We start from the raw sequence: 5,000 nt of genomic DNA on the forward strand, positions 1-5,000 counted from the left end.
TTACATGACTACACATATATATGAGAAAAACTGACATTCCTAATTATACAACCTTTCATCAGAGCACATAAGTTTCTGTCATTCAATTTTGTTGGAAATTTTTAATAGGAAAACTAGGAAATCAATTAGTCCATACCGTCACACTGTAGATACAAAAAAAAGTAAAAACTAGCCATTCATATAGCTGTTCTTCTTTAAGCTGAGTTGTTTGAACTTGTCCCACAATAATAGCTCTGGTTTGATTGACTCTGTGTGCGATATTTTTTGTCCAGTCCGCTTAATTCAATTTTACGTCACAAGCTCACTTGTTAAGAGTTTGTGCGTTGTGACCAGGATTCGAGTCCATGCACTTAACCTCACGCGGATGATACTGATGCATCGTAGTGCACCACGTCTCTTGTTCCTAGAGCGTTATGAGTGAAACACTTTTCACGTACAACAGGTAATTTTAAGTAACAAATAAAAGTAGCACTTATAAACACCCTTTGCTCAAAGACAAAAGGATGCCTGAGTGAAGATATGATAAAAACTCACAAATACATAAATATTCTCGAAAGGAACTGGATGAATAAAACCAATACTTTTAGTCGAGACCAGCAGAGATCGAAGATATACCTCGCACGACATTTTCAGCCCATGAGGAGAGGTGTGTTCTGTCGGCGTCCTTTGGAGGAGCCTCGGTTTTCTGGTGAAAGGGAAGAGAAAAAGGAGGAGGAAGAGGAAAAGAAAGAAAAGAAGGAGGGAACGGAGGAAGAGGAGGAGGAGGAGGAAGAGGAGGAGGAAGAGGAGGAGGAGGAGGAGGAAGAGGGAGACAAGAGAAGAAATGTTACAAGTAGAAGAATTAGGGTATGGGGTTGAACAAGAACTAATAGGAGCAGAAAGAGTAAGAAGAGGTCAAGATGAAAAAGAGGAAGAGAGGGGAGAGGTTGTGAAGAACGAGAGAAAAAAAGAGGAGGAAGAGAAAAAAGTAGAGGAATTATATGAATGGGAAGGGGATGGAAAAGTAGAGAGAGAGAGAGAACGCAAACAAAAAGTAGGAAGAGAGAGAGAACGTAAACAAAAAATAGGAAGAGAGAGAAGGTAAATAAAAAGTAGGAAGAGAGAGAGAACGTAAACAAAAAGTAGGAAGAGAGAGAGAACGTAAACAAAAAGTAGGAAGAGAGAGAGAACGTAAACAAAAAGTAGGAAGAGAGAGAGAACGTAAACAAAAAGTAGGAAGAGAGAGAGATAACGTAAACAAAAAATAGGAAGAGAGAGAGAGAACGTAAACAAAAAGTAGGAAGAGAGAGAGAAGGTAAACAAAAAGTAGGAAGAGAGAGAGAACGTAAACAAAAAGTAGGTAGAGAGAGAGAGAACGCAAACAAAAAGTGGGAAAAGAGAGAGAACGTAAACAAAGAGTAGGAAGAGAGAGAGAGAGAACGTAAACAAAAAGTAGGAAGAGAGAGAGATAACGTAAACAAAAATTAGGGAGAGAGAGAGAACGTAAACAAAAAGTAGGAAGAGAGAGAACGTAAACAAAAAGTAGGAAGAGAGAGAATGTAAACAAAAAGTAGGAAGAGAGACAGAACGTAAACAAAAAATAGGAAGAGAGAGAGAGAACGTAAACAAAAAGTAGGAAGAGAGAGAGAACGTAAACAAAAAATAGGAAAAGAGAGAGAACGTAAACAAAAAATAGGAAGAGAGAGAACGTAAACAAAAAATAGGTAGAGAGAGATGAACGTAAACAAAAAGTAGGAAGAGAGAGAGAGAACGTAAACAAAAAGTAGGAAGAAGAGGAGAAAGAGTAACAGCAGCAGCAGGAAAGACGATGGAGAAGGGTGACAATGAGATGGAATAGTAAAGAGAAGAAGAGGAGATGGAAGACGGGGGGGGAAGAGGGAGAAGACAAGGATCTCATGCACGCATGAAAATACGTTCTCTCTGTCTGTCTGTCTGTCTGTCTCTGTCTCTCTCTCTCTCTCTCTCACACACACACACACACACACACACACACACACACACACACACACACACACACACACACACACACACACACACACACACACACACACACACACACACACACACAGACGCACACACACACACACACACACACACACACACACACACACACACACACACACACACACACACACACACACACACACACACACACACACATACACACATACGCACGCACACACACACACACACACACACACACACACACACACACACACACGTGCACACAAGCATACCTGCCCTCTACACACAAAAAGAAGCAGGTACACAAAAATACAAGCTAAATATTCATTCCCATTTTGTCAACATCGGAAAGACAATCAAGGGAAAGAGTTTCTCGTCATTCCTCTCTTGTCATGCAAGTCTCCGCGAACAAAGACCCCATCAAATCAGAGGCGACGGAGGCCAACGAGTATCGGGGGAGGCTACGGGACGGGGAAGTAGGAGGAGGAGAAGAAAACTTGTTCCACATGCCAAGAAACATTTTTTTTTCATCGACTTTATGAAACAGGAGAGGGGTCTACTTCATGTGACTGAGATCGACCTCTTTATCCTTACTCGAAATTTCTAAACTCCTCCCATACTGAGGACAAGGAAGAGGATTGAGGACGAGGAAGAGGACGAAAAGGAGGATCAGAAGAGGAGGGAAAAGATGAAGAATAGGAGAAGGAATAGGAGGAGAATAAAGAGGAAGAATACAAGGAGGAACCCGTTTCATTCATCATTGCCACACTTCCTTGATAGCGTAAAGGTTACTACCAATCCCGCTAAACCCGTTTCATTCCTAGTGGCATTCGTTTCAGTCATCATGGCTTCTGATCGGCGATTTCCTTCATTTGCGTTGTAACATTACGAGAACATTACTTGGACTAAGGTGACGAGGGAGAGAATGAAGCTCGAGTGAGTGGGTTGCTGGATTTTATTTTGGTTAGTGCGAGTGTCGACCTAGGCCGGGTCGGCGATCGGGCTCCGAGGCTGCCCTTAACCGCAGGAGTGACCGCGGGCCTAAGGTCGCGCCACTGGTTACAAGTACAGAAATGAACTGAACATGGAGAGCATAGCCTGTCTCCTTATATACACATCTTGCGTACCGGAAGGTAGCGGAGAACCCAGGCTGACCGAAACATGTTTCGGCAGGGCCTAGGTTGTGTTTTCATGAGGATACATATGTTTGTAGTACAAGCGTAATATGGACTTAATCTATCCAATAGTGATACAAGGTCGAAGGCCAACAGTTTCTACAACACGTATATATTTCTTGCCCATCCCATTTCTGCAGCGGCAATACTATAAGCCAAACTATCGCGTGGAAGCACATGTGTGGGATTCTGTTCACCACACCGTGAATCCCATTCACCAACTAAAAATAATGGCGAGAGCCTCACTCAATGGAGACCTTCCTCACCTTTATCTGGCTGTCATTAAATTATTTTATTCTTTTTGTGGCATCCCCTTTGCAATGAAGAGATTGATATACGGTCGTGGCATGTCCAGGTTCGAATCATTCTCGTTACCACAGTTTGCGTTTCGATTGCCTAGGTTGCCGATGAATGCCAAATGGCCTAACTATCCAAGAACATTGAGAAACGTAATATTCAGCCACAACTAAACTTCTGGCGTGGGACCTTTGATTCAATATATACAAAAATAAAAATATCTACTCGAAGTACCATAAAACATTCTTCCAAAACAAAATATGAACAAGATTTTATAAATGAATGTATATATGAATAAGTAAGAGTGTGTGTGTTTGTACGTCCGTTCGTATGTGTGTGTGTGTGTGTGTGTGTGTGTGTGTGTGTGTGTGTGTGTGTGTGTGTGTGTGTGTGTGTGTGTGTGTGTGTGTGTGTGTGTGTGTGTGTGTGTGTGTGTCTGTGTGTGTGTGTGTGTGTGTGTGTGTGTATGTGTGTGTGTGTGTGTGTGTGTGTGTGTGTGTGTGTGTGTGTGTGTGTGTGTGTGTGTGTGTGTGTGTGCGTGTGTGTGTGTGTGTGTGTGTGCGTGTGACTGTGTGTGTGTGTGTGTGTGGGGGAGTGAGAGTGTGTGTGGGAGTGTGTGTGTGTGTGTGTGTGTGTGTGTGTGTGTGTGTGTGTGTGTTTGTGTGTTTGTGTGTGTGTGTGTGTGTGTGTGCGTGAGTGTATGTACGTGCTATATATACTTACATGCACACACATAAATATATATATATATATATATATATATATATATATAAATGTATGTGTGTGTGTGCGTGTATGTGTGTGAGTATGTGTTTGTGTGTTTACACTGTATATACTTACACACACATAGATATATATACATATATATATACATATATATATATATATATATACATATATATATATATATATACATGCACATATGTGTGTGTAAATAGGTTGATAAGAGAAAGGCAACTAAGGTATGCATCCATTCCCATACATCATAAACCCACACATCTCCAAGCTCGCTTATTATTCATTATGCTATTGTCATATTTGATTTTAACTTCATGTCATATATAAATTTGGTCCCCATCCCCCCGCAAAAAGAAAAAATATGGAGGCATAATGAATAATGTAAAAGGCATAATGAATAATGTAAAAGCTTAATCAAAGAAAACTGTCAACACAGATGGCTATTGGAAATAATGACAATGATATATTAATGAGGTATTCCATGTATTTTTTTTGTAACAATTGATCCGGCCGCACTAACTGTTGATCCCAATTGTCAGCGTGTTTTCAGTTAAGGTCTGGATGATACTTATATCGTCACAACCTTAGTTCGCACTAAATCTAAATCCTTACAAACTTCGATTTAGAATTATTTCTATTAATCGCAAGGTTATGGTTATGATAGAATTATAGCTATCAGGAGAAATTTTACACGGTGATCATTACAGTAACGAATTGACTAATTTAACCTGACGCCTAATCATCCATCAAAGAAAATGAATGAGGCAATTCGAGAATGACTTACAGGTATGCGTTAATATATCAAACATGTTTTGTCATATTACT

Source organism: Oratosquilla oratoria, chromosome 28 (genome assembly GCF_046742065.1).
Source record: "Oratosquilla oratoria isolate Oo_2021 chromosome 28, ASM4674206v1, whole genome shotgun sequence".
Lineage (NCBI taxonomy): Eukaryota > Metazoa > Arthropoda > Malacostraca > Stomatopoda > Squillidae > Oratosquilla > Oratosquilla oratoria.